Source organism: Suricata suricatta, chromosome 9, assembly GCF_006229205.1.
Source record: "Suricata suricatta isolate VVHF042 chromosome 9, meerkat_22Aug2017_6uvM2_HiC, whole genome shotgun sequence".
In the NCBI taxonomy this organism is placed as follows: domain Eukaryota; kingdom Metazoa; phylum Chordata; class Mammalia; order Carnivora; family Herpestidae; genus Suricata; species Suricata suricatta.
In genome coordinates this window covers 34,124,518-34,147,883 of record NC_043708.1, presented here as the reverse complement: position 1 = coordinate 34,147,883, position 23,366 = coordinate 34,124,518, and the positions used below count along the sequence as shown (strand labels likewise).

General features: G+C 35.9%; 1 protein-coding gene across 7 annotated transcripts in view; it reads left to right on the top strand.

The window, feature by feature from the left end:
• FUT8 (fucosyltransferase 8) overlaps window positions 1-23,366 on the top strand; it is a 291,085-nt gene that overhangs the window by 46,524 nt on the left and 221,195 nt on the right. For 4 of the 7 annotated variants that reach the window (XM_029950670.1, XM_029950669.1, XM_029950664.1 and 1 more), the window contains exons 2-3: window positions 2,254-2,351; window positions 20,787-20,819. The gene's annotated coding sequence lies outside the window, so the exon portion shown is untranslated. The remainder of the gene's footprint in view (window positions 1-2,253; window positions 2,352-20,786; window positions 20,820-23,366) is intronic. The other 3 variants (XM_029950671.1, XM_029950665.1, XM_029950668.1) reach the window with 1 other exon arrangement.

Here is a 23,366-nt window from a genome sequence, read left to right as displayed (position 1 = left end):
AACATGGGACTCGATCCCATGGACCCTGAGATCATGACTGAAAAAGAGTCAGATACTTAACTGACTGAGGCGCCCTCTGAGTAGTCTTCGTTCTAGGACTGATTTAGCTATGCTGAAGTCTCTACTTATTACTCAGAGTATAGGAGGTGTCTCTCTCGACTCTGGTTGGATGGAACCTCCAATATCCCCAACTCTGCTTGTTCATTTTATGAGGCTCCACAGTAGTTGTTTTTTGTCTGGACTCATGGTTTTTACTCTGTATGTAGATTAGTATTAAATCAGACTCAAGTGAACCACTACATAGATGGAGCTTTTCTTTGCATAATGCCTCCTCTCTGGTATATTATTCCAGTAATTCCTGCCACCTATAACTTACTGAACTTAGTTTTGTCTTTTCAAGTTAAGTAGCTTTCTGTGTTATGCTTTGAATCTCCCTGCCTCCAGTAGTATCCAGCACATGTCTCTTGGCAGAAAGTCAAGATGTTTATAGGGCTTATCTAGCTTGTTTCCTCCACTCAGGGAATGCATAGCTACACTATTAGCCAGTGCCTGTAAACTCTTTTGTCACATGTTTTGTCTAGTTTTGCAGCTGAGGGTAAATCTGGTACCAGTTATTCCATAATGGCTAGAAGCACAAATCCTAAACTACTGGATTATTGTAGAGGAGGAGGTTGGTAAAGATTTTTGGGTGAAATTTAGGAAGAAATGATGATGAGCACTCAGCTGACTCTTCTTTTTTCTTTTTTTTAAAGATGTTTTCTTTTAATGTTTTTTATTTTATTTTTGAGAGAAAGAGACAGCATGAGCAGGGGAGGGTCAGAGAGAGAGGAGATACAGAATCTGAAACAGGCCCCAGGCTCTGAGCTAGCTGGCAGCACAGAGCTCGACGTGGGGCTCGAACCTACGAACCGTGAGATCATGACCTGAGCCGAAGCCGGCCGCTTAACCGACTGAGCCACCCAGGCGCCCCACTCAGCTGATTTTTCCAGTTAATGGCCATTGAGGAATTGGTTGTTTATGGGTCCTTGGAGTAGTTAACTTAGCAGTAGTTTGTCTTTTTCAACCAGATCTAGCAGATGAGATCATGTAAATAGTAAAGCACTGTACAGATGTGATTATTATTTTTAGAGTAATTTACTGAATGTTCTTAATAAGCTGTTCTGCCTCAGAATAGCTTTTTAACTTTTGAAATTTAAAATAAAAATAGTTGTATTACCTTTATGCTGGAGGAGTTGTTGGTGATGATACCTTCAGTATTATCTCTAATCACGAAAAATTGGTTTCAGTAGGCTTTGGTGTCGTTGGAGAAAGACTGCTTCCCACAGTTAATAATAATGTCAGTCCTAAATCTCACATAACAATAGTAAAGTACCTGGCAGAAAGACGTCTTTTGGAAGAATGTATTGTGTTGCTATCTTATTCTAAGGTTTTTTGTACTTAATGACTTGTACATATTTACTCAGTAAACATTTGATGTGTGAATCTTTACTAAGACCATTCACTTGTCAGTCAGTCATATGATTACTTTCTGTATGACAAACATGGTAGTAGATAATTGGGAGGCAAAAGAAATAGGAGATAGGGTCCCTTATCAGAGGATCACATGAGATGGCACATGTATAAGGCAGTAACATGTTCTGGCAAAAACTAATGGAGTACAGAGTGATTATATCAGCTTTTATGGAGAAATGGAGGGGCTGGATTTTGAAAAAATTGAGATACACATTGATTCACTAAGAGGATAAAGGAGAAAAAGTGGTGTATTGCAGGGTGAAGGTGAGAATGACAGAATTATTCTGTGGAAAGCAAGCAGATAAAATTGGCTTGAATGGAATTTTCTGTAGAAGATAGGTAGAAATTAGGTTGTAGAGGTAATTGGGGTGTGAGGGTTTTAGGAGATTTTGAGCATTAGTCTGAAAAGAGATAGTTCTGATTGTCTTATATGTTAAAAAGTAGACAAGATTAAATGGGTTTGTGTTCACAAAGTAAATTTTATAGACTTATTTTAAGAAAAACTATGAAGCAAATTAAGACATTGTGTGTTAACTGTGTTTGACTAATTTGCAAAGTAAACCCATTCTTTTTTGGGGTTTGAAAAACACTGCTTACAGAAGTGAGGATATAAAAGTTTCACATGTTATAACAGTTTTAAGGGGGAAAAAGGAATTTTTTTAAATGGTATAATAATTGAGGGTATTCTAACAACTTTAATAGGGCTAAATTTCATTTATGTGTTTGTTTTTGTTCTTTCAGGTTGCTGCTTTTGCTAAGAGAGTACCCATGACCTTGATGGTATTTTCGTTCAAGATAAAGTATTCTATTGCCTTTATTGATTAACTGAACAAATTCAGGTTAGTATATTTGTGGACTACACTTCCCTGTTCTAAGTTAATATGTTGAGAAATGGATAATTTTGTGTTTGAAGCCATGTACGTATATAGCAGTGAAGTAGAAAGACCAGGTCAGTCTAACCTCTATTGAGTTGTGTATTAGTTAATAAACATTTTCTGACTACCATGTATAATCTGTAACCCATAAAATTAAAAAAAGTTTCACTCCCTGTTTAATAGTTTTGTACTATAAAGTAAGGGGCTGGATAAAACAAGTGGCTGAACATGGTACACGGTACTTTTGGCATTGTTTGGTCTATTTAGTGCTGAAAATAAACAACTCATCTTAGAATTTTTTGACATTTTTGGTAGCTGACTTTTAAAGGTTGGATTCTTGTCCAGATTTTAGTCATGCTTTACAATTATTATTTGTTTTTAGTGTTCAGTCTCTGAGTTTTGACAGATGTATATTCATCACCATAATCTTTTCAGGTCACTTACGTTGTCTCTTTGTAGTCATCCTCTCCCTTTGCCTCGACTCCTAGCAACCACTGATTTGTTTTTTGATGCTATAGTCCGCCTCTTCCAGTATGTCATTTAATTAGAATCATTTAGGATGTAGCTTTTCAAATCTAGTTTCTTCCACTTAATGTAATGCATTTGGATTCATTAATGTTGTGTATACTAGTAATTTTTCCTTTTTCTTTTTCTTTCTTTTTTTTTTTTTTTTGGCTGAGCTATGTTCTGCTATATGGTGATATATTACTTGGTTTATCCATTTACCAGTTGATGGACATTTGGGGAGTTTAAAGTTTTTGGTAATTATATCAATGAAATTTATCACATTATTTTGACTGCATTCCTTATGCTATACTTTACATCCTGTGACTTAATTATTTTATAACTGGAAGTCTGTACCTCTTAATCCCCTTCATCTCTTCTGGCTTTCTCCCCTTCTCTCTGACAACTACCAGTTCTCTGTATTTATGAGTATGTTTCTTTTGTTTGTTTTGCTTTTTGGATTCTCTATATAAGTGAAATCATATGGTATTTGTCTTTTTCCACCTGACTTCACTTAGCATGGTACCTTCCATCCATGTTGTCATGAATGGTAAGATTTCAGTGTTTTTTTTTATGACTAGTATGTGTATACATATCACATCTTCTTTATTCATTCATCTTTCAGTGGAATTTTATGTTGCTTCCATATCTTGGCTATTATAAATAATGCTGTCATAAACATATGAGTATATGTATATATGTTTTTGAATTAGAATGTTTGTTTTCTGTAGATAAATACCAGAAGTGGAATTGCTGTGTTGAATGGTATTACTATTTTTATTTTTTTGAGAAACCTCCATATTGTTTTCCATAGTGGCTTCACCAATTTATAATCCTACCAACAGTACACAAAGCGTTTTCCTTTTCTCTGTATTCTAGTGAACACTTGTTATTTCTTGTTTGTGTTTTATTTTTCTTGATACTAGCCATTCTGCCTGGTGTAAGGTGGTATCTCATTGCGGTTTTGATTTGCATTTCTCTGATGACCACTGATGTTCATGTTTCTGTTGACCTTGTATATATCTTCTTTCAGGTATTCTGCCCATTTTTAACTGGATTTTTTTTTTTTTTTTGGTTTTGAGTTGTATGACTTCTTTATGTTTTGGATATTAGCCCCCTATTGGATATATCATTTGCAAGTATCTTCTCTCATTCAGTATGTTGCCTTTTCATTTTGTTCATAGTTTCCTTTACTGTGCAAAAACTTTTTAGTTTGATTTAATCCTAATTGTTGATTTTTGCTTTAGTTTCTCTTGCGTGGGGGCATATCCTGAAAAATATTACTAAGGCCAGTGTGTGAGAGATCATTGATTGTTTTTTTTTCCCCTTAAATATTACGGTTTCAGGTATTACATTGAGATCTTTAATACATTTTGAGTTTGTTTTTGTGTGTGGTGTAAGAAAGTGTTGTAGTTTCATTTTTTTGGATGTAACTGTCTAGTTTCCCAAAACCATTTATTGAAGAGACTGTCTTTTCCTCCATTGTATCTTCTTGCCTCTTTTATCATAGGTTAATTAACCGTTTAAGCATATGTTTATTTTACGGCTCTCCATTCTGGTCCATTGATTGATGAGTCTCTTTTTGGGCCAAAACCATATTGTTTTGATTACTGCAGGTTTTGTAGTAAGGTTTGAAATCAGGGACTGTGGTACCTCTACCTTTGGTCTTCTTTCTCAAGATTGTTTTGGCTTAGGATTGAGCGTCTTCTTTTTTTAATGTTTATTTTTGAGAGAGAGAGACAGAGCGTGAGCAGGGGAGGGACAGAGAGAGAGGGAGACAGAGAATCTGAACCAGGCTCCAGGCTCTGAACTGTCAGCACAGAGCCCAGCGCAGGGCTCAAACTCACTAATTGTGAGGCCATGACCTAGCTGAAGTCAGGCGCTTAACCAACTGAGCCATCCAGGCACTCCTAGGTGATTGAGCTTCTTGTCAGCAGTGATTATTTTAGATTTGGTATATTCTGAAGGAAGTATTCCTATAGCAAGTATTACAACTTGCTGAATGCATAATTTAGTCTCAACCATCCACAGACTACTTGGAGTTCATTAGGGTACCTTGTATCTGTGGTGGATTCTCCAAGATTGGCAGGGCAAGAAAGTAGGAACTGAGTTTCCTGAAAGCATTGGAAAATGGAAGCTATCAGAAGGGTAAAAGCTTCTCACACAATTTTTACACAAAATGGGCCTTGAGGAATATTTAGTCTAATGTCTGTGGGTTGCTTTGTTTTGTTTTGTTGGTAAATGGGATCAAGGAGACCCAGAGAGATGAAGTGATATGCTTCTAGCCATATAGCTAGCTGGAGACATGTAGTGTAGTGGCTCATTTTACTCATCACCCTGCCTTCTTTATCCTGGGGTTGTTGCTTGACCCAAGGGTAGGGATAAAGTTAAATCGCTCAGTTTAAAATTGTCTACAGTTTAAACATACTATTTATGTCTGCATGCAATTTGGAAATTTTAGTTTTTGACAATTCTAAAGACATTCTAACCTCCTGCCCCCCAGGATGCAGAACACTGTCCAAGTTTTAAATTAATGTAAAAAAAAAAAAATTAAACTATTTACAAAATTCAGTTTTAATTTCTTTTTCAGTTGACTTTAAGTTAGAACAGGTCATTATTGAAATGGTATTAGATACAACCTTAATTTTCAAACAGGTGCAAAAAAAGATGTTGATGTTTAAATATAACTACCTGAAAGCATTTTTATGTAGATTAATTTAAAAGTATAAAATTCAAGACCTCTATTTTCACAAACATTTCAGATAAATATGGACGTTAGAGTTTTTGGTTTAAAATCTAAGTACCCTAAAATCATGGGTTATATTCTGGTCTGGAAGAGTTCACTAATTAACATGTTTACAGATATAATTAGTGAAGTTCAGAATGGCCATTTTCCATTTTCTCTTGAGCACTACCAAGCCTAGAAAATTAGCAAGAAAACCTGTTGAAGATACTATTTGAAAAAAAATTTTTTTTTAATTTATTTTTGAGAGACAGAGAGAGACAGTGTGAGCAGGGGAAGGTCAGAGAGAGAGGGAGACACAGAATCTGAAGCAGGCTCCAGGCTCTGACCTAGCTGTCAGCACAGAGCCTGATGTGGGGCTTGAACCCACGAACTGTGAGATCATGACGTGAGCTGAAGCCAGACACTTAATCGACTGAGCCACCCAGGTGCCCCTGAAGATGCTATTTTAGAAATGGAACATTTAAAAATAAATATAACATAGGTGTTTACTTTTGGGTATTTGATGTATAGGCATATTAAGAGATTTTTGACTCAGTTGAAGTGGTTTTAGTTGTATATAAAGTATACTAAGTATACTTTTTTGCTCTAATTGTTTTCTCCTGTAACACATAATACTCATTGTGTTATACTAAGTTCATTCTGATTTCCTTAGAATTTCTAGCCCTTTAGGACAAAGGAGACACCTATTTGGAGACAATTCTGTAGGAGTCTTTTGTGTTTCTGCCGTATTCTTAGCAGAAGCATTGACAGCTTTTGTTGGGGGCTGTCTTTTCAAGGAAATTTGTATAGCAAACAGCCTACATAGATACAGTGTTTCCATAAAGACAGGTGATAGATACAATGTTTCCATAAGGACAGGTGATAGATTTCTTTGCTGTTTGGGATAATCAAGATAATCCCTTTGGGGAAAGATAAGGTTTGTAACTCCTTGAAAGGCTCAGATTGGGTAAACTCAGCTTTCTTCTCCTATAATGCAGCCTAGTGTGTGTGCAAGCATCACTGGCTCTCCTTATGTTGCCTCTTAAGAATTAGAATTTGGGGGAGGGGGCACCTGGGTAGCTCAGTTGGGTTAACTGGCCAACTTCGGCTCAGGTCATGATCTTGTAGTTCGTGGGTTCAAGCCCTATGTCAGGCTCTGTGCTGACAGCTCAGAGCCTGGAGCCTACTTCGGATTCTGTGTCTCCCTCTTTCTCTGCCCCTCCCCCACTTGTGCTTGCTCACTCTTTCTCTCTCAAAAAATAAATAAAACATTAAAAAAATTAAAAAATAGAGTTTGGGGAACTAGTGCAAATGATGATATTCTGACTTCTACTGTTGTTTTGAGTGGTAAACTGTTCTTTTGTCTTTGACCCAAGAGTGTCATATCTTCTGCCAGGATTATCTGATGCTGATTTAACCTAGTATCACTAACACAACCTACTGATAAAACAAAGCTGAGTATATGGCTTATTGCTATGAAGGAGAATACCACCTTGTCAGAGCTTTGGTGGTATCTTATAGGGACAAAGTCAAGGTTAAAATTTGAGAATTTGAAGTTTGGTTTGAGTCTTACAGTAGTGGTGATGGGGCTTGATTGGGATTGAGTATCATGATATAATAGTTTAGATTTGGTGAAACAGCAAGGCAAAAATTTGAAAATTGTTAATGCTTCTTGTTGAAGAATTGATGGGTCTTTCTTGAAGCTTCTGTAATGAACAATCAAGTTATATTCATGCAGGAGTCTCCTGAATAGTAGAGGTATGCTAATGAGGACATTGGCCTAATAGTCTTGTTAATATACATGGGAAGTTGTATGTGTAGGTAGTTATATTAGTTTTCTAGGGCTGCTATCACAAATTACCACACATTACAGGCTTAAAAAAATAGGCTGTAGGGAAGAATCCTTTCCCCCCATAACTTTTGTTGTTTGCAAGTAATCCTTAGTGTTTTTTGGTTTCTAGCAGCGTAACTCTAATTTCTACCTCTACCTTCACATGCCGGTCTTCCCTCTGTATCTGTATCCAAATTTCTCTCTTATAAGGACACCAGTCATTGGATTAGAGTCCACCTTAATCCACTGTAACCTCATGTTGCCTTGATTATATCTGCAAAGACCTTATTTCCAAATAAGGTTATGTTCACAATGAATGAATTTTGGAGGGGCATTGTTCAACCTGTACACAGGAGTATGTGGTTTTAGTCCTTAGTATCTAAGTTCTGTATAGCTAGATGATTTTGTTTCTCAATATCCATGACAGTGTCCAAGCTAATTGCTTAACCTGCATTTTGAATACAGTCTCAGGCTCTTCAGAGTTCTTGACAACAGCATGATGTAGTGGAAAGAATACCAGTGTGGAAATCAGGTTGCCTTGGTTCTGGTGTGTACCCTGCTATTAACTAGCTTGGGAAAGTTACTGTCTCCTCTAACTATTAGTATTTCAATGGGCAAAATGGGGAGGTCTGGAAGAAAAGAGGAATGGACCAATTGATCTCTAAGGGCCTTTCTAGCTCTCAGATTCTGAGGTTTGGTAATTGTTCAGAGTGTGCTATTTAAGTGTGTGCTCAATTTGTTGGAGTGACAAAATGAGAAAAGGAAATAGAGAATGCTTTAAGTGCTAATATGATACATTTTGACCTGTGAATGTAGCCTTACTTATGGGTGAAGATTTTACTTACTATTGGGTGAAGATTATTCATGAAGGTACTAGGTAAACATAGGATTAGTCCTGATCTCTTTGACTTAACCATATTTTGTTTTTCTATTAGTTTGAAATAGTATATTTGGAAGGGACATTCTTCAGGTCAGTTAATCCACTTGAACTTAGAAAAATGTGTTGTTGCTGCAGTCTCTCAGCTAAGTTCAGAAAGTGAAATAACCTTTTCTGAAGTGAGCATGAGAGTCTAGCTCTCCCTTCATTGCCCACATCTCTCTATCATAATATTCCTGTGGTCAGGGGATCTGAGAAAAATTCTTACTAGAGAATGATAATAATCTCCTGCATGGAGCACATTGTTGGAGTTCTAGGTGTAAGTGACTCTTCTTCCCTGGGATTTTTCTTATGTTTTGCACAAGTCATTGCAGTACTGTTTGAATTCTTTCTTTGAATAATGTCGAAAATACATAATAATTACTTCATAGACATATTGTGGATACTTAACAGGAAATTTTTTTTGGTAAGAGTAAAACCACCTGTGGTTGTGTCTGTGCTTGTCCTTTTTAAGGTACATATTAACAGTGTGTATGCATTGGTGGTAAGCATAAATATAGGTTGAACCAATATTTTTGGATTTGCATGAAAGTGACCGAAGTGAAAGAAAATGGATTTTTGATTCATTCCATGCAGTAGAATATCAAACCTATCTTCCAGGAAACCCAGGGAATCTCTCGATGCTTGAACTTAAGGATCTTCTTACATACTGCTCTTTAATTACAGATAAATTTTCCCAAGTTTCTGTCTTCAGTGTAGGTATATGGGTGATTTCAGAGGCCATCACCAGATACTGCAACAGTGGTGATTTTTTTTTTAATTTTAGGAGACATATATTAGAGTACAAGTTTGCAACAATACTGTAGCAGTACTTGAAATAAAATCTGTTAAAATGATCATAATATAAAAACTAATATAAATAGATGCTATAATTATGGTAATAAGAATACCTTCTGAATCATATTTTCTGTTCACATTTCCATCCTTCAATGAAAAGAGTAGTAGAATGTAGTTACTGTGTTTTTTTAATATGCTGTCTACATCAGTGAGAAGAAGTCAGGATTTTTTGATTTGTGGGCCATTCTGATGAATGAAAAAAGAGCCTGGAAGGCTTTTTTGGGGGGAGTGTGGTGGACATGGTGGTGGCTGATCATTCAGGTTTAGATTAAACTCTTTTTGGTTGCAATTTTCCCCTCTTCATTTTAGACCTTGAAGTTGGTCTACTAATATTTAACAACAAAATAAAGTTTCTTACACTTGTAATAAATATTTTCCAATTTCAGAGAATTATGAATTGGCAAAGATTGAAAAGTAGGGTATTGATGTATTTGATTTATTTTATGGTTTGGAGTCTTCATTTTCTATGTAGTGTTTATTTTTGTTGGATTCACAGAGGCTTAAGAAATTAGAGGAATCTCCTATACCACATTCCCCAACCAGCTACTCCTAAAGCCTCATTGGGGAAAAAAAAAAAAAAAAAAAAAAGGAAAGGAAGAAGGAAAATCATGTTGAACACTTTTTTTTTCTTTCCTCAAACACCTATTCAGAATTAATGGATTACTGTTTAAGTTGTTTGGTGGAAGGTTATTTTATTTTATTTTTAGAGTAGTTTTACCTTTAGAGAAAAATTGAACAGAAAGTACAGAGTTCCCTTATATCCTGCAGTATTTCAATAATTGCTTATTATTAACAGGGTTTTTTTTTTTTTCTTTTCCAATTCTGTGGGACTTTTTATGTAGATGATCATATCATCTGTGAACAAAAGATAGTTTTATTTTTTCCTTCCCAATTTGTATATCAATGATATCCTTTTCTTTTCATATTGCATTAGGTAGGATGTCCAGTATAATACTGAATAGGGAATACTGAAAGGGAAAATAGTGAGAGGGAATGTATCTAGTTTCTTACTCTTAAGAATATTTGCTTTGGATTTTTTGTAGATTTTTTTTTATCAGCTCAAGGAAGTTCCTTTGTATTCCTGTTTTGCTGTTTTAATCATAAGTGGGTGTTGGATTTTACATATTCTTTTTCTACATGTATTGATAGCACATGATTTTTCTTGTATAGCATATTGATGTGTGATTGATTATATTGATTGATTTTTACATATTGAACTTGGTTTATATACTTGGAATAATTCCTATTGTAGTGCATAATTAGACTTGCTAATGTTTTTGAGGATTTTGTATCTATATGTATGAGAGATATTTGTAGTTTTCTTCTTTCTGGGTTTATTTGTTAAGGTAATGCTGACCTCATAGGATGAATTGGGAAGTGCTCCTTCTTCTACTTCCTGGAAAAGGCTGCAGAGAATTGGTATTACTTGTTGCTTAAATGTTTGGCAGGATTCACCTGTGAAGCTATCTGGGTATGGAACTTTTGGTTTTGAAAGATTATTAAGTTTATTTATTCAGTTTCTCTGATTATTATAGCCTTATATGGGGGATCTCTTTCTTCCTCTTGTGAGCTGTGGTAGATTGTCATTCAAGAAATTGTTCCATTTCATATAAGTTGTAAAATTTATGGGCCTAGAAATACTTATAATATTCCTTTATTATCCTTTTAATGTCCATAGGATTGCTCGACATGGAACCTCTTTCATTTCTGATATTACTAATCTGCGTCTTCTCTCCTTTTTTCTTGAGAAGACTAAGCGTTTATCCATTTTATTGATCTTTTCAAAGAACCAGCTTTTTTAGTTTTGTTGCTTTTTTTTCCTCTTGTTTACATATTTTCAGTTTCACTTATTTCTGCTCTCATATTTATTATTTGTTTTCTTCTGCTTATTTTGGATTTCATTTGCCTTTCTTTTTCTAGTTTCTCATGGCAGAAGCTTGGTGATTGATTTTAACTCCTTTTTTTAATATGTCTCCAATGGCATATAAATTTTTCTCCGAGAGAAAATGCAGTAGTGCATTTGTTGCATCCCACAAATCTTATGTTTTATCTACATTTTTACCTAGATTAAAAAATTAATTTATTGAGACATTTTGTTTGACTCACGTTACTTATGTGTTGTTAATTTCCAAATATTTGCATATTTGTATTATTAATTATTAGTTTGATGCCACTGTGGTCTGAAAGCCTCCTTTGTATGAGTAAGGTGTGTTTCCTGGCCAGAATGTAGTCTGTCTTGGTAACTGTTCCCTTTGTGCTTGAGAAGAATGTGTATACTGTTGTTGTCGGATAAAGTAGAGTACAGATGGCAATTAGATCTGGTTGATTGATGGTGCTTTTCAGTTTTACAGTATTCTTACTAATTTTCTGTGTTTTAGTTCTGTTAGTTACTGATAGAGTGGTATCGAAGTCTCCAAATATAATGAGGAATTCATGTATTTCTCATTGCAGTTATATTAATTTTTATGTCATATATTTTGATGATGCTTTGTTGTTAGGTCCATACATATAAGGGAAGTTATATTTTCTTAGAGAATTGACCCTTTGTCATTGTGTGATGCTCACCCTTTATCATTGGCTGACAGCCTTTCTCTTTTTTTTAATGTCTATTTATTTATTTTTGAGAGCAAGAGAGACAGAGTATGAGTGGGGGAGGGGCAGGGAGAGAGGGAGACACAGAATCTGAAGTAGGCTCCAGGCCCTGAGCTGTCAGCAAAGCGCGTCATGGGGCTCAAAACCATGAGCCATGAGATCATGGTCTGAGGCGAAGTCGGCCCCTCAGCTAACTGAGCCACCCAGACACCCCAGCAGTCTCTGTCTTCTAATTGCTGTATTTAGAGCATTGATGTTTAAGGTAATTATTTGTATACTTGGATTTATATCTACCATATTTTTAACTGTCTTTTATTCCTTGTCTCTGTTGTTTATTTCTTCTTTTTGTCTTCCACTCTGTTTTTGCTTTCTCTTGTTTCAGTTGAACATTTTATGTAATTTCATTTTTTATCTTAGTATATAGTTATACTTATTTTACAAATTTTTTAGTGGTTGCCCCAGAAGTTTGTAATTTTACATTTACAACTAATCTCTGTTCAATTTCTTTTATTAATTAATTATTTTTTGAGAGACAGAATGTGAGTGGGGGAGGGGCAGACTCCAAGCTCTGAGCTGTCGTACAGAACCAGATGTGGAGCTTGAACTTACGAACTATGAGATCATGAGCTAAGTCAGATGTTTAACTGAGCCACTGAGGAGCCCCTTTAATTTTTTTTAAATGTTTATTTATTTTTGTGAGAGTGAGAGTGAGTGTATGAGCGGGGGAGGTGCAGAGAGAGAGGGAGAGACAGAGAATCTGAAGTGGACTCTGGGCTGACAGTAGACAGCTTGATGTGGGGCTTGAACTCATGAACTACAAGATCATGACCTGAGCCGAAGTCAGATGCTTAACCCAGGCGTCCCTTGGTTCACTTTCAAATAAAACTATACCACTTCATGGGTCATGCAGGTTCCTTATCACAGAGTGTTCTTAATTCCTTTTTCCTGTCCCTTACAACATTGCTGTCATTCATTTCATCTATCTATAAGCTGTGATCACTGAATATATATTGTGCTATTATTATTTTTAACAAATTGTTATCTTGTTAGATCTATTAAGAATAAGAGAAGATTTAATTTTACTTAAAAAAAAGTTTATTTATTTTGAGAGAGAGCACAAATGGGAAAGGTGCAGAGAGAGAGAAAGAGAGAGAGAGAGGGATAGAGAGTCCCAAGCAGGCTTTGTACCACCAGTACAGAGGCCAGTAAGGGGCTTGAACTCATAAACCGTGAGATAATAACCTGAGCTGAAATCAGAATACTTAACTGATTGAGCCACCCAGGCACCCCTACCTTTTTAAAAATTGTTTCTTTAATGCTCTCCATTAAAAAATTTTTTTTAATGTTTTTTAATTTATTTTTGAGAGACAGAGAGAGACAGCGTGAGCAGGGGAGGGTCAGAGAGAGAGGGAGACACAGAATCTGAAGCAGGCTCCATGCAGGGCTTGAACCCACGAACTGTGAGATCATGACCTGAGCTGAAGCCGAACGTTTAACCAACTGAGCCACCCAGGTGCCCCTACTCTCCATTTTTAAAAATGTAATCCAAATTTTCTGACCCTTTGTAATTTGTACATCTAATGCTTTGTAATTTTCCTTCCCTCTGAAGGACTTTATAAACATTTCTTGCAAAGAAGGCCAGTAGACCTTCAGTTACCTCAATTTTTGTCAGAGAAAGCTTTTATTTCCTTTTCACTTTTGAAGGATAATTTTCCCAGGTACAGAATTCTAGATTGGTGGTTTTCTTTTAACACTTAAAAGTTTTTCTCTTCACTCACGTTGCTTGCATGGTTTCTGAAGAGAAAGTTTGATGGAATTCTTTTTTCTCTTGTCTAAGTAAGGTTTTTTACTTCTTTTTCTCTCTTGATTCTTTTAAGATTTTCTCAACCGGTTTTTTTGAGTTTTATTATTATAAGCCTAGGTTTAAGTGTTATAGTATTTACCCTGTGTGGTGGGTTCTGATCCTTAGGGATCTGGTTTTTTGTTTATCATCAAAGACATAATTTTTCCATTACAGTGTTGTTGATTTGTAGCATTTCCTTTTGAATTTTTCCCTAGAGTTTCTATTTCTCTGCTTACACTACCCGTCTGTTCTTGCATGGTTACTTTTTTCATCAGTACCCTTAGCATATTTACCATAGCTATTTTTAAATCCAGTGATAATTCTAAAACCTCTGTCCTAACTGAGTCTGGTTTTGAGGCTTGCTTTGTGTCTTCAGAGTATAGTTTTTGCCTTTACAATGCTTTGTACTTTTATGTTGATAGCCAGACATGTTATATTAGGTAAAACAAACTGAAGTAAACTGGCCTTTAGTTTGAGGTTTTCTGTTTATCTGCAAAGGTAGGTGGTGTTTACCATATGCTATAGCAGTGGTTTCAGAGGCCAGAATGTGTAGTGTTTTGTTTTTGGCTGCTCTGTTGTTTTTGGGTTTTGTAGAGAATCTTTGATTAGAGTCTGAGGCTTGCAGTTCTTTTATTTGTGATGCTCTGTTACTGTACAGGAGTTATATTGCTGTGGTGGTTAAGGAACAGATTAGGTCTCAGTGTTTTAGTGAACTCGATTTGGTTATCTCTTACCTCGTGTTGAAAGATACAGGGGGCTGGAGTTGGATATTCCTCTCCCCTAGGTTGGTTAGATACTGTAAAATCCTGGTTGGTTAGGCTCTATTAAGTTCCAGTTTGTTAGGCTTTATTAAAAATAGTATTCTTTTTGAGGCAGACCTTTTTAACTCTGGGCCTGTTTCAAGATGGTTACTTTTCTCCTCCCCTTTGAGGAAATCGCTTTTTTCTCAGATCCTCCCAGTGAGAACCTGGTAGGGTTCTTGGGGGTAAAAAGTCGAGAAAATGTGGGGACTTCACAATGACGGTGTTCCCTCTCCGTTTTCACGCTAAGCTACTCGACACAGAGCCTCCAGCAAATTGTCAATTATTGTTTAAAGTATTCCTATTGATACTGGCTCAGCTGAGGGCTTATGTCCTGTGTCTGCCTGCCTGTCTGTCTCTCCGTGTCAGGGTAGTAGTTTTCTCTTTGAGCTCATTTCTCTGATGGAGCTAAGATAAGTCATTCATTTTAATTTTTTTTTTTTTTAGGTTTTTTGTTTTTTGTTTTTTGATTGTTTTTGTAGCGAGAACAGAAGTGATGAACTACAAACTCTTTTATATGTCAGATCTGAATGAAGATTATTTTTGACTCTTTTTGACAACTTTGTAATGGTAAAAACTTGGTATGATATTCTCTGTCTGATCTGACAGTACTTTGGAATTTGATTTCCTTCTGGCATTGTTTGCACAGTTTGAGATAATGTATTCCAATTTGCAAGAATGAGTAAAGGACTTTTTCAGAGGGAAATTGATCTTAGGACTGATTCTCATTATTGGGGAAATGACTCCTCCTTAGCCCATTTATTGTGCTTCTGTTTGCAAGTGTAGACTGGGGACAATGACAGCCTTTGTTTCCTATGTTGGTAGTTAGAGAGTTTCATTTTTATCTTAAACCATACAAAAAATACTTCATTTTTTACAGCCTTTTTGGGTGTAGGCTCATGACAGGTTTCACTAATTTGCATTTTTGATGACTATACTGATGATTCTGGGATGGTTCTTAAAACCTTGTGCTGATACTTTGGATATATATGGAATTAATTAATTGGATGGCTCACTTAGATTGGGTGAGTGTACTGAATTAGTGCACTGCCCACTAATTATTTTTATGAGCAGAAAATAGAGCAATAATTTAATCCTTACATTTTCTGTAATGTGGTAAAACAATATAATGCACACCATGAATTTAGGTGCTTAGATACCGTGAATTTACTGCTTTGTAGAAGTATGATATCTTGGTAGAAGTATAAAAAGAGAAAATGTTGTAAATCATATGTAAAATGTAGTTTATTTTCTTTTGAAAAATCTTTACATTAAAAAAATCAGTATATGGGGCACCTGGGTGGCTCAGTCAGTTAAGGGTCCAACTTTGGCTCAGGTCATGATCTCTAAATCGTGAATTTGAGCCCCATATCAGGCTCTGTGCTGGAGTCTACTTCAGATTCTTTCTCTCTCTTTCTGCCCATCCCCCACTCACATTGTGTCTCACTGTCTCTCTCAAAAATAAACATTTCAAAAAGTTTTTAAAAATCATTGTGTTTAGATAATTTAGGCAACTGTTCTATTAAAATAAGAGAATCTTCCTTAATCCCAGTTTAGTATGGTATAGTTACTATGTGAGTATATGTGCCTTCTAGTTCTTTTTCATATATAGATTATTTTTTACATAGTTGTGATCATAATTTCTTTTTAAATTTGTGCTTTTTATAGTTAGTGTGTTTTCACATTCTGCATCATTGTGTTTTAATTATAGTGTTTTTTTCATTGAGTGATGCAGTTAGGTTGGTCAGACTGAGCTGTATGTACATTTAGCTTTTCCATTTCTTTTGACTTCACTTTTCCATGTGCCATTTCCTTGCCTGGATTTTCAGAAGTCTCAGTCTCTCTGTCTTTCTCTTCCTTTTTCTTTTAAGGAGTATTTTATATTTTTTCCCTCAGGGCTGATTAACTTTTCTTGGATCTTGAAAAGTGTAATTCTTTTTCTGATGTGATTCGAAAACAATGCTTTAGGACTTACGTTGCCACAGTAATTCACATTGTTCTTTTCTAAAAATTGAAATTTGTAACTAGGTGATAAAAATGATCTCCTGGATGTGTCAAACTTGGTATTCTAGACTCTCATACTTAGGTTATAAATTACATTTAGTCAAATGATTTAATGTTTTATGTTGTACTTACAAGTTGAATTTTTCTTTACTGAGTTTATATTTGTGGGTTAAATTTGATGTCTGTTAGGATTCCTTGTTAGATTTTTCTGCATTCTTCTAACTTTTCCTCTGCCCTATTATATGTGTTTTGGGTTGAAGTGGATCTAGTATTTTGAGTGGAAAGTCAGTAGTAATAGAAACTTGTAGAAACATTTAGTGAGTCTGATGATTCTGAATCCACTTCCTCACCCATAAGAGTTGTCAAAGGATTGTTTTAAGACCTTTTTTTTTTCTGTTATGCATTTTATAAAGTATTTAACTTTTTTGCTTTCTAAGTTAAGCATTTTATAAAGCATTTAACTTTTTTTTTACTCTTGTCATTTATAGGATTTTTAAAAAAATCACTTTTTTAATGAGAAGTAGGTGACCCAAGGGAAGGAAAAGATCATGCAGAATTGTTGGGTTCATTCATTTAAAGGCAGTAAAATTCTGAAATTGAAATTTGTTCTTATTCTTCGTGATTTTTTAAGGGAGGATAGGATTTAAAAAATATATATATCACTTAGGAATATCTGTTGTGGTGTGGGATTTAAAGTGATATATACAAAGGTGCTCATCATACTTCTTTCTATCCTTATTGCCTTTCTTTTTCTAGACTTGCTTTCTCACCCTTTGTCCAACAAATTTAACGCACAACTACTATGAGTTTGGACACAAAATGATTAAAACCCTGCCTTTAGGAAGCTGGTAATTTAGTAGGTGAGCTGGAAATGTTGTTAATAGTTGCAGTGTGGGAAGCCTCCTGAATTCCTATATAATCATATATTCTCCAAAATGTGTTTGAAAATAAATATTCACATGGCAGAGAGGTAGGAAGTTTGGGTATTTTATGGGGAGTTACTCCACAGAGCCAAATGTGTCATTATAAAACATTTAATTCTAGTTTCTAGTCATGTTGTCTCTCTTGGGACCAGGAATCCTTGTTGGTACATAACATCAAAAGTATCTGAATGGGATTGCTAACTGTCCTTGGCCTGAGCAAATGGATCTTGGGACCAACTTTGGGTCCTTGTAGAAGGGGATGTGGCCTCTGGAATTTGAGCCCTGTTACTGGTATGGTAGGTATATGAAGCTGTGGGGAAAAAAATCTTTCTTGCCCTGCTGTGACAATATGAGTGGGGTGCTTAAAGGATGCTTCCCACTCACATATTTGATTATGTAGGTGTCTGTTTGCAACCCAGCAATTTCTATAGCTCTACACTGTTCCAAGGGAGAAATCAGGAACTTTTGGAGATAGGTATTGGGAAGAATTAGGCCAGACAAGAGGACACTGACCCTGTAGGATTTTAGAATGAAAGCTTTAGTCACCCCTTCACCCTCACTATTCCAACTTTTATATATATGTGGCCAAGGCTTTGTCTCTGGGAGGACAGGGAGATAAGGTAGAGTGAGTTAATTTTTTTTTCATCATAAGCCAGGATAATATTTTTGTTTATCTCTACTTCAGGGCGACCTGGATGCAAATTTCTTCCAACTCCGTAGTGTTGTGAGCTACCTGACCTTCATGAAGTAACTCACAATCATTAATAAGATGATATCTAAGAGACTGAATTTGGTGTTCTAATGGTAGTTTGAGGGTATCAGTCTGTAATGTGTGAAATGTGTTGAGTTGTATGAAGTTTAGTCCTGGTCTGCTTAGTGTGGTAAATACAGTTGATGTATTTGTAAAACTCAGTAGTAGCACACGGGAAAGAATAATAAATTGTGCCTAGAAGGTAATAAAAGGGTTTACAGAGGGGGGAGTACTTGAACTTGTTAGTAAATGAATGGCTTTAAAAGTAGATCTAAGTAAGATGAGGCACCTGGACGGCTCAGTCGGTTAAGTCTCCCACTCTTGATTTTGTCTCAGGTCATGATCTCACGGTTCCTGAGTTTCAGCCCCTTGTCAGTCTCTGTGTTGATAGTGTAGAGCTTGCTTGGTTCTCTCTCCCCCTCTTTCTCCTCCCCTACTCATGCACACTCTCTCTTTCCTTCTCTCAAAAAAAAAACACTACATGTGTGCACAGAGAGGCCACCTTTTCCAGGACTGCATTTTCAGGCTTGTGATAGATAAGACTGATCCATATGAGTGTTTGTAATGACTTTCCAGTTGGCCCTGAAGTTCTAGGGTGTGAGAGCTTCATTCCTGGACTATGACTTTCAGTGGAACTTTCAGTTCTCTCTTTTTTAGAGAACTGAACTATGGGAAAATGACCTTTCCTTAACTTGATACTACTTTTAAAATTTTAGGGTCTGGACCCAAGGAAGAGAAATGTCAGGCTGGAGTTGAGAGGACAGGGATAATGAGAGTAATGACTAACTCCAAAGATGGCTTCACTGAAGAGAAAGCATTTTAAGATAAAAGTCTTGTCAGAAGATTAGAAAAGTTCTAATTTTCATTAGCAGTTAATAAATTTATTCATGCCAAAGTATATGCAACAGAACATGGTTCTTTTTAATTTTATTTGTACTTTTTGGCCTGGGATATGGGTTTTAAATGGACATTGTACTAGCTTCATTAAAATAAAGTATTTGTAGAAGCCTTAAAAAATAGTCAAAGCAAAGTCTCTGAAGTAGACTTTTATTCTAGAATCTGAAGGAGAAAAGGAATAAAATTTGGTTATAAGTAGGCTAGGTATTGACACAGCAGGCCAGTCTGAGGCTAAATGTTGTCAGCCAAGAACAGCCAAGAACATCTAACAAGATGGAGGAACCCAGAAATTCTATCTTCAACCTACTGTTGAATTAGAGTGTATTGGACCTATCACACAATCTCCTTAAGAACAGTGACTAAGTTCATACTGTTCAGGGCTGTCCCCAGTGTTCAATGTAGTTTCTGGCGATTAGTATTCTCTGCACAAATTTTTTTTTTGACAAAAGTGAACCTGTAGGTAGTAAATTCTGGAGAGCTAACTTCAGACATTTTTAGGGGTGTTATTTCTATAGGTTTTCAGCCACAGCTGCCCCTATATAATTTTTCTTGGAGTTTCTCTTGACCTTTTGGAGTCAGGGATCAGAATTTGTACCTATGACTCTTGCTAATAATACGTTTTGAATTATTTTCTGCATTGTTTTTATCTGTAGTTGGAACATTATTTTCATGAAAGAGGGCAGGTCTTTCTAGTTATAAAAATTCTGGTAGCCAGGTGCCTGGGTGGCTCAGTCAGTTAAGCGTCCGACTTTAGCTCAGGTCATGATTTCGTGGTTTGTGAGTTCGAGCCCCACGTTAGGCTCTGTGCCAACTGCTCAGAACCTGGAGCCTGCTTCAGATTCTGTGTCTCCCTCTCTCTCTCTACCCCTTCCCCTTCATGTTCTAGCTCTCTCTGTCTCAAAAAAAAATTCTGGTAGCCAAAATTTTAGTATGACCAATGCTAATGGTAAAATAGAAAGTCTTGTATTTATATTCCTTAAAAAATTTTTTTTTAATCATTATTTTTGAGAGAGAGAGAGAGAGAGACAGGCAGACAGAGTGCAAGTAGGGGAGGAACAGAGAGAGACGGAGACACAGAATCTGAAGCAGGCTCCACGCTCTGAGCTGTCAGAATAGAGCCCGAGGCAGGGCTTGAACTCATGAATTGTGAGTTCATGATCTGAACTGAAGTCAGATGCTTAACCGACTGAGGTATACAGGCACCCCCATTTTCTTAGTGAAGTTACCTTGAATAAAGTTCCATAGGGTTTAATTGTCCTGCTAAATAAATCTTAGTACTTTGTCATTAAAAGTTATAATGATTGATTTAAGGGATTAGGAATGAGTCATTAATGCTTTTTCCTTGCAGTTAGTGATTTCAAATCTTTTTCGTGTTGGTATCAATGCAAAACTACTTAAGTCCTTGCTGGGCATGAAGAAACTCAAAGTTGCCTTTGCTTTTATCTCATGGAATATAAGAGTTGGATTAAATTGTCCTTTTACTAATGTAAACAGAAAAAGAACTTAGTCTAGATTTTTTTCTAGACTAAGGCTTTTATTTCATTTACAGTTTTTCCCCCCTGAAGATGTACTCATTTTAATACAATAAAATTGATGAATATATTTAAATATATTTAATGTGCCTCCTCATCAGTCTCACTAGCCATATTTTAGTGTTCTGTAGCTACATATGACTGGTGGTTATTATATTGGACAGTATAGATAAAGAACATTTCCTTCTTGCAGATATACCTGATGTAGACTTTTTTCTTACAGATTTCAATGATCCAGGTAATTATGATTTTTCAGGTAAGATTCTCAGTATATTTGTTAAGACATTTGTACTATGAAATATATTTTGATTATTCTGTTATATCATGGATATTCCACTAATTTTTGTTACTCTGTTTTATTTTTATTTTATTTTATTTTATTTTTTTTGACATTATACATACAAAATTTTATTTAAAAAGAGTTCACAAATGTCTTACATTGTTTTTTGCCACAGATTCAATTCCAAGTTTTTCCAGGTGCCACTTTATGTTTATAGATCATACATAACTTGAAAGAAACATTTAATTCAAATGTACCAAACGCAGAAAAGGGCTTAAAAATAGAAGTTTCAGTGTAAATACTCATTTAGAGACACCAGCAAATAGATCTGACCTTTTCAAGTGGCTTTCCCAAAGAGTTTCCAATCAGTTTCCAGTCATTTAAGACTTATTCAACTTTGGAAATAAACCTTTCCCATTCCGAGGCAGTGGTGAAGTCCGTGATCTCAAATACTTCGGACTCAGGCTCACTGTCGGCCGCCATCTTGAGGAGCGCCGGGAATGGCGCTAGGCATGCCGGGAAGAAAGAAAGTGTTACTCTGTTTTAAAATGCCTTTTTTATCTGGTTTTGGGGCTAGCTTCCATTTCATAATATAGTTTAATGAGAAATTTTGAGATAGTAACAAAATTGTCCTTGTAGGTAACATAGAACGTTAATCTTGTTAAGTGAGGTAATGAATAGAACTGTGAAAAATCCTATTAAGGCTTTTACTATCAGTATTTTAGGAATGTGGAGCTTTTAAAACAGCCCTTTTAGCTCCTAATGTGTTGTCATTAAATATGATAATCTGATTAGATGTTAGTTCTTTTAATACATAGATTTGATGCATAGTTCCCAAACTGGATGAGTGTAAAAATTCCCTCGGGAGTTTTTAAAAAAACAACAGATATCCAAGGCATATAAATTATATAGCATATATATTAATGCATACAAAGGAGTTTGTTTAATTATTCCTTAGCATTAACTCCTTGGGATAGAATTGTTGGCTCAAAAGATTTGAATTATTGTTTAGATTTTTGATTCACAGGAACAAATTCCCTTCAGAAAAGTGGCACCAATGTACATACTTTTCCTCACACTTTCTTTACACTGGGTATTATTCAACTTTTCGTATTTCTCAATTGATTAAAGGATCTCCTATTTTAGTTTGTAATTGATTGTGAGAGTCAGCATTTTTCATAATTTTTTTTGTTTATGTGTTTTGAGAGAGAGCGTGGGGGTGGTGGTGAGAGTGAGACCAGGGGAGGGGCAGAGAGAAAGAATCATAGGCTGTCAGTGCAGACCTTGATGAGGGGCTTGACCCCAAGAACCCTGAGATCATGACCTGAGCCTAAATCAAGAGTTGGACGCCTCTGCCTGTTTTTGATACCTGTTCTCTCACACACCTAAGGTTCTTAGTTTTGAGAAGCAGTAAGCTGAATGACAGGGATAGAAGGCTAAAAAGAGGATTTGGTGTTCAGAAGAGTGGGGTGATTTTGGTTATTGTGTTTGGTATAGATAGGTGCAAAAATGAATGGTATCTTTTTGGAATGTTCCTTTTCAGTTTGAGAGTGGAGAAATTGAAATTAAAATTTTTTTACACAAAGAAACCAAATATTTTGCTACTATTATTTAAAAACCAATTATTACATTTGGTTCTGATTGTTACTGGAATCAGTTGGAAATAATGCCACTAATGATGCCATCTAACACAACTATTTCTTTTGATTTCTTGCCTATTTGTAAATATGATAGAATAGACATTCTTAATTATGGGGACTTTTTATCTTTGTGTCAGTAGTGCTTTATAGTATCTGACCGTGTAAAAGAAAACTCATTTCTTGTAATTACAACACTTCTGACGCCAGATGTTTGGGTTTTCCACACCAGGCAACTCTTTAATTCTCTGAGGATACCAATGAGTAGTTAGCACAGGCCCCGGAGGTTAGGGGCTCAGTCCCACACAGGTACCTTCACTTTGGATGCCAGTCACAAGCAGTGGGTAGGTACCCAGGTTACTCATACTTGTGTCTGACTTGACTACAAATTGAGAGGGGTCCCATGACTTCTTCGGGTTTGATAATTTACTATTATGGCTCACAGAACTCAGAAACAGGTTTACCATCTTATTGCAAAAGATATAATTAAAGGTAAGGATGAACAGCAAGATGAAGAGATACATAGGATGAGGTCCAGAAGGATCCTGAATGCACATGGATGTGTTTACCAACTTGGATGCTCTAACCCTGTATTTGGTAGGGATTTTTATCACACAGCCATGATTCATTATTAAATCAATGTCAGCACCTCTCTTCTCCCTGGAGGATAAGGGGTGAGGGTGAAAGTTCCAAGCTTATAATCAGGGTTTGGTCTTTCTGATGACTAGCTCCGATACTGAAGCTATCCTAGAGCCCACCAAGAGTAGCCTCATGAGAACAAAAGATGTTCCTATCAGGGTATTTCAAGGGATTTAAGAACTCTTTGTAAGCAGTGTGTGTCCCTCGGGGCCACAGACAATTGTGTTCAGTCTGAATGGGTGCTTTA